This window comes from Haemaphysalis longicornis, unplaced genomic scaffold (genome assembly GCF_048455015.1).
Source record: "Haemaphysalis longicornis isolate Haplotype H1 unplaced genomic scaffold, Haemaphysalis longicornis Haplotype H1 scaffold_2, whole genome shotgun sequence".
Lineage (NCBI taxonomy): Eukaryota > Metazoa > Arthropoda > Arachnida > Ixodida > Ixodidae > Haemaphysalis > Haemaphysalis longicornis.
The window spans coordinates 16,890,433-16,902,699 of NW_027526295.1; positions in this window are offsets into that span (position 1 = coordinate 16,890,433).

Consider the following 12,267-nt stretch of genomic DNA (forward strand, 5'->3'; position numbering starts at 1 on the left):
AATCGATTGATTGATTGATTGAATATAGGGTTTAACGCGCCGACGCAACGCAGGCGATGAGGCGCGCCGTAGTTGAGGGCTCCGGATTAATTTTGACCACCTGGGGATCTTTATCGTCTGCCGAAATCTCGTACACACGGGCGTTTTTGCTTTTCGCCTTCATCAGAAAAGCGGCCGCCGCGGCCGGGAATCGAACCCGCGACCTCGTGCTCAGCAGCGCAACGCCTTAGCCACTGAGCCACCGCGGCGGGTGCGTCATAATCGAGTACCTCGAGGGATGCAACGTTGCCGTTCCTAGGACCATAAAACGCAGCTTAGCAGCATTCAGCCTGAAACTCCGTCCTCGTGAAGAAGAATTTCAGCCCCGGAACAAGAGCGAATTACCTTCTCGTCATCCCCGCGGACCTTCGTGACGAAATTTTGGAAGCGTGCCACGACGACCCGTCTCCGGACATCTCGGCACAGCCCACACTATTGGAAAAATCAAGGCGAGGTAGTACTGGCCCGGCCTTACCTCTGACGCCACCCACTACGTCCGGAGCTGCCGTGACTGCCAGCGACGAAAAACGCCGCCGACAAGACCCACCGGACTTCTGCAACCGATCGCCGTCCCATGGAGACCATTTCAACAGATTGGAATGGACCTTATAGGCCCGTTCCCTACGTCGCAATCACAGAACAAGTGGATTGTCGTAGCGACAGACTACATGACGCGCTACGCAGAGACCGCCGCTCTTCCGAGGGGGACTGAACAAGAAGTGGCAAAGTTCTTTGTAAGCCAAGTTGTGCTGCGACATGGAGCCCCGGAAGTCCTAATCACAGACCGCGGAACGGCATTTACTGCGGAGCTGATGCAAGGAGTATTACGCTACAGCAACACGGATCACCGAAGAACGACGGCGTACCACACCCAAACGAACGGACTAACAGAACGTCTGAACAAGACAATCGTAGATATGCTGTCAATGTACGTTGACGTTGAACATAAGACTTGGGACGAAGTGATCCCGTATGTCACGTTTGCGTACAACACGGCTATCCAGGAGACGACGCAGCTGACGCCGTTCGAGCTTGTCTACGGTAGAAAGCCGACTACGATGCTCGACGCCATGCTTCCGCACGTAGAAGACGACGACCTCAACGCCGACGTCCACGGATATCTTCAACGTTCGGAGGAGGCCCGCCAGCTCGCTCGAGTTCGTATAACGGACCAGCAGCTGGTGGATGCGGGCCGCTACAACCTTTCGACGCCGAGACGCCGAGTACCAACATATCGTGTGTGGGTTTGGACTCCCATCCGACGACGCGGACTCAGTGAGAAGCTCTTGCGACGGTATTTCGGACCCTACCAGATTCTACGACGTGTTGGCCAACTTACCTACGAAGTGATCCCCGATGGTGACTCCGGCACATCACGACAACGCACGCGGCCTGAAGTCGTCCACGTGGTTCGCTTAAAACCGTTCTACGGACGATGACGAAATTTTATTTTCGTTTGTTCGGACTGTCGCTTATGTTAGCATCGGGTCGATGCACTCTTAGAGGGGGGGTAATGCCGGGAACCATGCATGGGGTTTGTTTATTTGTGTTTTGCTTTTACCGCCCGGCTTCGCCGGTCTGTGTGATCGGTGTGCCAAGGGAAGCGCTTGTTCCATTCTTTCTATGGCGCATGTGTTATCTCTTCTGATAGGGAGAGCGTTCCGAACTAACGTGAACAGCCTGGAATAATCTTTGTTCTCGATGTACTTCGACGGTTCCAGACACACTCGCGCCCAAAGATAAATTCCCGCGGAGCCGTCGCCGCGGCATTCGATTCGCCGTGATTAGCCTACGCACGTCACTTTGTTGGCTGCTGCTTCACCACCTGTGTATCCTTTGAGTTGATAAGGGAGCACAAGTTCGCTCCAAAAACCTTTTTTTTTTGCCTTTAAGACAACTCTTTGTCTACGTGACATCTGGTGGAGGTGCTGGGTACATGCACCCTAAGCCCTCGTCAAGCCGACAAACAAGCCCAACTCGTTTCAGTCGCCGACAGCAAGGTCCTCAGCCAGAGTTTGAACTGCTTGGGGATAACGTCAAGAAAGAAGATGTCGTGAGCACCACTATGACCCGCCGCGGTGGCTCAGTGGCTAAGGCGTTGCGCTGCTGAGCACGAGGTCGCGGGTTCGATTCCCGGCCGCGGCGGCCGCTTTTCTGATGGAGGCGAAAAGCAAAAACGCCCGTGGGTACGAGATTTCCGCGCACGATAAAGATCCCCAGGTGGTCAGAATTAATCCGGAGCCCTCCACTACGGCATGCCTCATCATCTGCGTTGCGTCGGCGCGTTAAACCCTACAATCAATCAGATCAATCAATCAACCAAGCACCACTATGATCAACGCAGGTACCATGACCGCGATTCCGACTCTGCCCTCGTTCTTCAACAACCCAGGAAGCCTCCATCATTTCATGGGTCACCTTCGGAAGATCCCGAACACTGGTTGGAGCAAGTCGAACGGGTCAGGCTGTTTAACCGATGAGACGACGCGGAGGCACAGAGGCAAGTGTTCTTCTACCTGAAAGATTCAGCACGGATGTGGTTTCAAAACCATGAAAGGTCCCTAGTGTCTTGGAACGAATTCAGAACGCAATTTTTGACGACGTTCATTACTGTTGTGCGAAGAGAGCGGGCCGAAGTCTTGCTGCAAACGCGGACACAACACCTTTCCGAAAGTGATGTTGTGTTTGTCGAAGAGATGAAGAGGCTTTTCAGGCGTGCTGACCCTTGCGTGGCAGCAGAAAAGAAGTTACGCTTCTTAATGCGCGGTGTGAAGGAGGAACTGTTTGCTGGACTTGTCCGCAATCCGGCCAAAACCGTCGCCGAATTCGTGACCGAAGCCAGTACAATTGAGAAGGCCCTCGAAATGCGTGCTAAGCAGTATGACCGCAACTTTGCTGGCGCGGCCAATGTGAACTACGTCGACAGCATGCGGATTCCGGCAGACAGCCCACGCGAGACTATCCGCGTAGTAGTGAGGGAGGAGCTGCGGAAACTTCTCCCCGCGCCGCCGAAGCCCCAAGTCGCTTCCCTTACCGACGTCACTAGGGAACAAGTGCTGCAAGCGCTGGGAACTTCAACGACGCCAGAAGCACCCCGCGAGCCGCAACTCATAACCTGCGCGGCTGCTGTCCGCCGGCCTCGCCCACCTGCACCCTATCGTTCCGAGGCTGCATACCGTCGTCCCCTGTCGCCGGCCAGACCACCTGCGGTGCAACCCCCCGCCCCGAGGAAGACCGAGGTGTGGCGAACGCCAGATAATCGTCCACTGTGTTACCACTGCGGAGAGGCCGACCACATCTACCGTAGCTGCCCCTACAAGGGGCTCGGTTTGCGAGGCTTCTCCGTCGACGCACCACGCTCCCGACCCGGCCAGCGCCCTACTACGATCGAAGACTACCTGTCCAACACCAGCCGTGGACCAGCGCGCTTCAACCGTTCGCCATCACCTTACCCATACCGGTCGCCAAGCCGTCGAATCAACGCAGTCTTCGCGCGTGGGAAGACTGCGTTGATTCGACGGCTTCTGGAGGGACCCGAAGCAGCAACTTCTGGAGGGACCCGCCGCGGTGGCTAAGTGGCTAAGGCGTTGCGCTGCTGAGCACGAGGTCGCGGGTTCGATTCCCGGCCGCGGCGGCCGCTTTTCTGATGGAGGCGAAAAGCAAAAACGCCCGTGTGTACGAGATTTCGGCGCACGATAAAGATCCCCAGGTGGTCAAAATTAATCCGGAGCCCTCCACTACGGCGCGCCTCATCGCCTGCGTTGCGTCGGCGCGTTAAACCCCACAATCAATCAATCAATCAACTTCTGGAGGTGAAGTTGCAACACGGCGGGAAAATGAAAACCCTCCAACGACGCAACGACGCGCTGAAGACCATGATTCACGACATGCCCTCAGCCCGATGACCCTATCTATCCCGGACGTGACTGCCGAACACAACGACACGACGCGACGCCAACCCGACATGACCACGGGACATGACTAAGGCCGCCGCTCAGAAGATGATGATAACGATGACGCTTACGGCCCAACCGCCCGGTTGGGCCGGTCTGTGTTATGTGTGTTATCTGTGTGCCAAGGGAAGCGCGTGTTCCATTCTTTCTTTCTCTGTCGCATGTGTTATCTCTTGTGATGGGCAGAGCGTTCCGAACTAACGTGAACAGCCCAGAAGAATCGTATGGATCGTGAGGAAGAATCGTATGGAAGAATCGTAAAACTCGCGCCCAAAAATAAATTCCCGCAGAGCCGACGCCGCGGCATTAGATTCGCCGAGATTGGCCTATGCGCGCCACTTTGTTGACTGCTGCTTCGCCGCCTGTGTACTCTTTGGGTTGTTAGGTGCGCCCACGGCTGTGTCTACGTGCCAATATTCCCTAAATCTGTTTTGTCATAGGAGGTGCCCCCAACAGTATTTTTAATGTTTGGGACCTCCTTCTGTAGCGTGTTTATTGTATTCAACAATACTGTATTAGTTATTTTGAATAAACTTGAAAACTTGACCTTGAACCAATAGGGCAAGGTGCGCCATTTCTTTTTGTTCCTAGGGGCTTGCGCTGGGCTTTGCTGATGTTCCCTAAGACAGCATCGAAAATATCTCTAGGCGCGCTCGGGCAAGCCCATATTAGTATGTTCGTAGGGCTATGGGTGACCTACCCCCCCCCCCCCCCAAAAAAAAAAGAAAAAAAAATCCGTGAACGCGTCTAAGACAATCCATCTGTAAGAATAATGAGCCGACGAGAAGTCAGGCTCGCAGTTCGGTCAGCTCATATCCGGTGTGGAGACGTTCCCACAAAAATGCACGCAGGCCAGATGACCCCGAGCTGACGATCTCCTGTTGGCGGTCGGACAACAAGTCTGGCACATTCGTTTGGACCAAAGAAGGCGCTGAGCTCGCAACCAGTGGACGCCTGTCGGTCGCCCCGTCCAACATCACGATCCGCCATCCGCAACAGGAAGACGCCGGCAACTACCGGTGCAGGCTGCTGGGCTCCAACGTGACCGTCTCTATTCAGGTGAGAGCCGCCTCCTGCTTTCGTACTACGCCCATCTGTGAGGGAGTCCGTCGATGTATACGTTGGTGTACTCATACATCGTGTGTGCGTCTTTTTTCGCTTTCGTTTATTTCTCTTCGGTTTCTCAAGTCCGTAATGACAAGCTATCAATCTGCGTTGCAGGGTGTCGAACCGGTATTTTTTTTTCGGGTTCGGTTCGGGTTCGGTTTCAAGCCTTTTGGGTTGGGTTCCGGGTTCGATTTCGGAACACCATTCCGTTCCGGTTCTAACCGGCTCCAACCGGTTCATACGTGTTCAAATGGGTTCGAAAAAAAGCATAAGTGTTTTTTTCTTGATTGACTGATTGATTGATTGCTGTTGGTTTCCTTTTTGTAGCGGGGTGATGACATGTCATCTTACCAAAAAGGACTAATATACCAATGTTTTATACTCTTGGTTTAATACTAGCGCTGCTTAGGGCAGGCACAAAAAGCTTATTAGGCACAAAACACTTTTTTTTCTGTTACATATGGTAACTGCCCTCGGCAATATTCTCCACTCTGCTTTTCGTCCACGAGCATTCTAATCTTCTTTTCGTCGCCTCGACAGCCTTGAAGTTAACTTCCTTTGTGCTACCCTTAAATCCTAGGGCTTCTGGAAGCCCAATATTCCCTTCATGTACATTTGGATAGATACCCTCACATTCTAACACTATGTGCCGCATAGTTTCTGTTTCTTTTCTGCAGACCACACATACCCCATCATTTCGTGTATACTTCCCCACAAACTCTCAGTTCGCAAGCAACCTGCACTAGCCTCAAAGAGCAAATCATTGCCCTGAGAATTATCGTAGAAAATTTTCTTTCTGATGTCTAATTGCACAGCCATATGCATCTCTAACGAAGTTTTAGTTTCCATTTTTTCTCTCCATTTATTCGTTTCTATCTCCCTTGCCTCTTTCTTTGTTAGCTTGGCTGTCTTGGATTCTCCACTGTTCTTTCCGTATTTCATCGTTGGTCTTCTAGTCTTCCTTAGTAACTGCGTGTCCACGATTTTCATGTGTAAGTACCTAAAAACTTTAGCTGTCCACCTTCGTTGATCTATTGCTCTCAACCTCCTCTCAAAGCATATTTTACTCTGCGCTTCTCGAACTTGACACGCCGCCCAACCCATATCTGCCTGCACGGCTTCGTTAGTTGTTTCTCCATGCGCGCCTAAGGCCGAACGTCCTACCGTTCCCTGGTTCAATTCACGGCCTGCTAGAACGGCTGGTTTTAAGCAGAGTACAGCATTCGAAAACGTGAGACCCGGAACCGTTACTGCTTTCCACATTCCTCTCACTACTTCATATTTGTTACACCCCACAGAGCTCTATGCTTCATTATAGATGCGCTTCGCTTTCCCTTACCCTTAAGTTGCTCCTCGTGAGTTCTTAAAAAGTTATCCCCTTCGTTTATCCACACTTCCAAATATTTATATTCCTTCACTATGGGTAATTCGCCTTGCTGGATAGACACTGCGTCAGGGGTAGCGTCATTGAAAATCATTACTCCCGATTTTTCTGCACTAAAATTTAACCCGAGGTCGGTGGCTTTCTGGCCGCTAGTATTTATTAGCCGTTGCATAACGGTCTGGTTATCAGCTAAAAGAACAATGTCGTCTGCGTATAACATTCCCTGAATACGATGTTGTACCACTTCGCCTTGCAGCACATGGGTTAGGCTGAACTCTACTTGACTTTCTTCCAGTTTCTTTTCTAAACCTGCCATGTAAAGCATGAACAGTATTGGGCTCAAAGGGCATCCCTGTTTCAGTCCCCGATGGGTGTTGACCTGCTGGGCGCATTTATGTCCTTCCCATGTAAGGTGCACTCTATTGTCTTTATAGATCGCTAAAAGGAACTATATTAACTCGTCATCTAATCCCTGGAGTTTCAGCATTATCCACAGTAGTTCTCTGTTTACGTTGTCATATGCCCCTTTAATGTCCAAGAACGTAATCAATAACGGTCTATTCTGCACTTTCGCAATTTCAATGCATTGCGTTATCACGAACAAATTATCGTCCAACCGCCTGTCTTGTCTAAATCCATTCTGCCATTCCCCAAGTATTTCATTTTCTTCCATCCATGCTTGAATTTCTGATTTTATCGCCTGCATTTCGAAGCTATACACCTCTGACGTGATCTGCATGGTCTGTATGAATGGTCTGTATGAATAAATACTGGCTTCTCTGCCGCCTCTGCCTTTATATATTAAATTCATCCTACTTTCTAGCCAGTCATCCGGTATCTGTTTGGTTTGTATCACCTTATCTATTGCCGTCATAAACAATTCCTTACTTACAGGTTCTGTTATCTTTTTTTCAGCTCAGCTTTTGTTTCTCTGTCACGTCGGCATAAAAACAGTCAGAAGGTAGGCTTCTTTGTGGAAATGTTCTGTCTTGGCCAACCTAAAGAGAACCGGCAACACTTTTTTCAACTTTTTTTTACTAAATCTTGAATGCTTGTACAATGTAGTCAACCAACACATCAATATTAGCGGGTCGAGAAGCGATCTGGCCCTTCACTGTAAGACGGAGTGCAAGCCAAGGGGCTTCGTGCCAGCGTTCGATAAGACCCAGTGCTGCAGTCATACCGCAAAAAAGAACGGGAAGCGTTCGAGGCCTACGTCATAAAAAAAAAATGGGGGACCGATGTGTCAGCCAGCCTTAATTTAGTTGACCTTCTTTCGAGCGAGCGAATTATCTGGATGATTAGTAAGGAAGGTGCTGCAGCTGTAATCGCTTTCACGCGTGGTGCAAACTAGAATTACATGGTGTTTTTCGTGCCTTTATATTACCTTTCGGAGCGAATGAAGCTCAGTTGTTAGTGCGCCTCTTTCCTGTCTGTTCTCCTTCCTCCAGTTGTGCCTGGCGCTTAATCTGTTCCTATTTAAAAGCAGCCGTTGCCAGCGCACGAACACCTATCGCCAACCGCTTACGCTCTAGAACGCACCGGTGCCTCCCTCCTGCTTTGTGAAGCCCGTTCTACATGGTGCGATTTCCCCTGCGAATTTGCCGATGCGGCGCCGCTCGTGCGGCTTAGCGACCTTTTTTCGTTGCTGCGGCAAAGTGCCAAATGTTTGGAACGGTGTAGCGTCCCCCGCGATCGCCGCTCGTGCGGCCCGTGTGGCGTAGAGGAGCCGGACCTGCGGCCAATAGGAACACATGTAGGTGAACGTCACGGCATCACTCACCATCTGCACGCTTAGCAAGCTGATGGCGTGGCTTGTGTAAGCGCGCCGTAAGCGCGGCGCACCGAAACAAACGCACGCGCGTTCACAACAGGTTCACAACACGGATGCTTCGCGCAAGTGGCGGACATCACAGCAGGGAACAAGTACAAAAGAACCCAAGAAGAAGCGGCCGAGGTAAACCGAGGTGTGGTAGGCGCGCACAACAAGCGAACCCAGGGTTGCTTGCTGTGTTTGTCTTGTCTGCTATGTGTGCGTATATTGATAAATAACTGTTGTTGTATGAAACCGCAGATAAACTGATATTTATTGCAAAACAGTTTGAAACAACTTGCCCAGAAAGTAAAATAAAATCTTTTTTTTTAAATCGCAACAAGCTTTGCTGGCGGCAGATTTGATTCGATCTGCAAACAATGTGCCTCCGAAATGCGAAGATCGTGACGTTCGCAGGCCATGTAGACGACATTTCCAGGCATTGGGAACTTCGCCAATGCGAATATATTCGTTCCACCGGATTCCAAACGGAAAACAAACCATGTAGAACGGGCTTGACGCTATGGCTACGTCACGAAAAAATGAAAGGTAAATGGCAGAGAGAAATATAAGCTTTCTTTACTTATTATTTAGCAAATAGCGCATCGTCGCTCGTCGAAAAAAAGGTGAGAGAGCTACGAAATGTAAGATATTTCTATTATAGAAAAAGTTCATTCAGCCTTTAGTGTCCATTTAAAGCGAGGAAAGAGCGGACAGGAACGCAGTCAGAAACAGAGCGGGTAGAACCGGGAAGTAGGTTTTTCTTTCTATAACGGTTAAAGGCGTTGGTGATAGTGGAGCAGGAGAGCAGCTTTAACTTGCACAGGAGTGGTTGGAGGTCGATGGCAGAGGCCTTCGTCCTGCATGCAGTGGACCTAGTTGGCTGTCGGTGATGACTGTGACGATGGCTTCTGGTTGCACGTGTGCCGGCGAAAGCTACTAGGGCATTCCGAGAAAGTTGACAGGAGCCGTTTATTATGCAGTGCATAAAATTCAGAGCCTAGACGCGCGTGTGCTCTGAGAGTGGTGATTAATTCAAGGAAGGTAGGGTTGTAGATAACCGCCATAGCGGCGACAAATATTTCGTACGACTTTTTTAATGTACTGAATTTGATTGCACGTTTTCCGTTTGTCTGCAAGGGCTTTAGGGTGTCACGAAGCAGACTTGGGTGTTCCTAAAAAAACCTCGTCCATATTATGGAGCGCAAGCGTAGGGTTTTGGTTCAGCGACTTCCTTTCCGCCGCGAGGCTCTAGGTTCGATTCCCCTATCTTCCTTCCACGTTTTTGCGAACTCGAGTACAATTTCTGTGGGTATTCACAACTCACAATGCAGAGTTTTTCGCCTCATAGAGCATTTAACGTTAAACTTTAAAGGGGTTATAGGACATTTACTTTTAGTTATTTATTTGTTTGTATAGTTTTCCGTATGTATTTATCTTATGCTCAGGGTCACTACATAGGGGAGTAGTTATACAAATCGAAAAAACACAGGAATAGAGCAGGTCTTGTAACAAAACACGTTTTCCTGCTTATACAATATAAACTGTTGCATCGGGAAATAAACGGACGTAATGTATGGTCATGACATCTGCGGGAAGCAGGTTTTACTCACGTGGTTTTCTTAGGATGAATGACTCAGAGAAATTTCGTACGTTGCTATGTTGGATACCAACTTTGTGAGAGTGAGCGATTCGGCGAAAAATGTATTGCGGCTGACAAATGGGTTCGCTGTGCAGAGTGGGGAAGCTGGTGCAGTGTGTGAAACAATGTAAGGCGAAAGGTTGTTCCACGGGAAGCTAAAGGTGGCAGCCCGATTTCGTTGACGTGATGCTTGCAGTACGGTTGTAACGGCAGAGAATTGGCGAGCAGATTTATTTTGATCCATTTCAAGAACAGTAATTAGGTTTTCGATGCGCGCGTCCAGACTGGCGTGGCATACTCCAGTTTTGACCTGATCAGTGTTTTACCAAGCGAAGGCTTCAGGGTTGGGGAGTTATGGCGCAGATAACCGAACGTGCGAACATGTACATTTTAATGGGTATCTTTCGTTGAACACACGTATATAAAAAGCACGACTTTTTACATATGACTCACATATGTAAAAAGCTTACTGGCACTGCCGGTACGTTTTACAATTTAAAATTATATCTGCCTTACGCAAAAAACAGGGAGAATTCACGGATAATTCACAATTAAACAGCGACCGGTCTGTCCTACATACTGCTTACCACAAGAAAGAGGGATCTGGTAGGCCACATTTTCTGCACAAAAAGTAAACCAAGGATGTTCCAATAAGCACAAAAATCCCTTCGTTACGTGTGCAGAAAATGTGGCGTACCAGATCCCTCTCTAGGACAGAACGGTAGCTAAGTTAAATGATAGCCTCTGCGAACGCGCATGTAACGTCATGAATGGTCGCGATGGTTTCCTCGCAATGCACTGCAGCACGTGTGGTTGTAAGCCGGATTTTCAAAACAAGTTTTGTGATAGGGTGATAGGGAAAAGCAAAAGCAGGCTCACGCGCGAAATCATCGAAACGGTAAAGATTTGTAGAGTAGGGTCGAAATGTGTCAGCACCCCCTTTTTCGGGCTTTGTGATAAAGTTCACATTCCTGAGTCTATAAAATGTTCGCGCATGGCAAGTGTGTAATGTTTGGATGGTTTGTGTGTATTGTTTCACAGTTTGGGGGTGGGGGCTGGTATATATTCCTTTGCTTCAGGAAATAAACTTTGTTGGAAGTTAGCGCTCGTCTTCGTCTCTTCTCCTGTCTCGTCCTGTGCCTGCCTCGCGCTTCGCCTAAAAGGATCCCTCACAGGCGTAGGCAGAATGTCCAGACAAGTCCTGGCAGACACATCGCGTTAATTTGCCTTTGAGGGTGCTTTCCGTAAAGCCGCTTTTCTGCTAGCGGCCGCGCCCCCTTCCCCCCTTACCTACTCGAAAAGGTTTTTCGAGCGAACACTTGTGCGCTTTTCATTGGCTGAGCTTATATGTCGCTGCTTGACTTGACACATAAAAATAGCTCTGGCTCTTCTTGTAAAGCGGATTATTTTGAAAGCCAGGTAAGGCGTTTCTTCGCTTTCGAATGTGCCTTGTGCTGACCGCTGAATTGAGAGCACTCACCTTGACAAATGGTAATCGAGTCCACCGAACCGCAGAAAAAAAAAAACAAAAAAAAAACCACAGCGTGCATGTTTCACACTGCCTACGCGTAGGAAGGCCCTTTGGGAGAAATGATTTCGAGCGATGTCCTTCGCATCTATTGTCAGTGCCACTGTTGTGCATGGCTCCCGCCACCAGCCCCGGTGCGGAGCGGATAAGAAGCGGCCGCTGCCCGGAGATCGCTGGGAACTGCTCCGTCGCTGGGCGAGGCATGAGAGAGGGGGAGAGAGAGAGAGACTTTTTTTCTGGTCAGAGGAGGACCTGTTCGTACTCTTCCAGAAGAACCATCAGGACTACTGTTAAACCTTGATGTAATGAACCTGTATGTAGCTAAGTCCTGGATTTAACGAAGATTTTCAATTTCACATGCCAGCCCCATTGAAGCCCACGGGTTTGCGACGTCTATGTAGCGAAGGCGTTGCGACGGTTAACTTTCATGTAACGGATCCTCTACGCTGATAAGACATTGTTTTTTCCACTTTTTCTGAAAAGTGCCCTTTCAGCGAATTTTGTGCGCACCGCACACTACCGTGCATTTCCACGTGTGAGCGTGGTGCTGGTTAGGTGCTAGGCTTGCCTGTCGGCGTGTACAGTGGTGAGTTCGTGTGCCAGAAAACAAAATGTATTTTCTTTCCAAGACAAGCCTGCAATTTAAATACAGTGTCCGCCAGCGAGAAAGAAGAACAGAGCCGCCCGGTAGTGTACAGCCAGCACCCTCTCACCAATTTTGTGCGCGGACACGAGCATCAAGTGCACGCGCCCCTTCAGCAGGAGCTTGGTACTTGAAATGCGCTAAAGCACCAAAAAGTG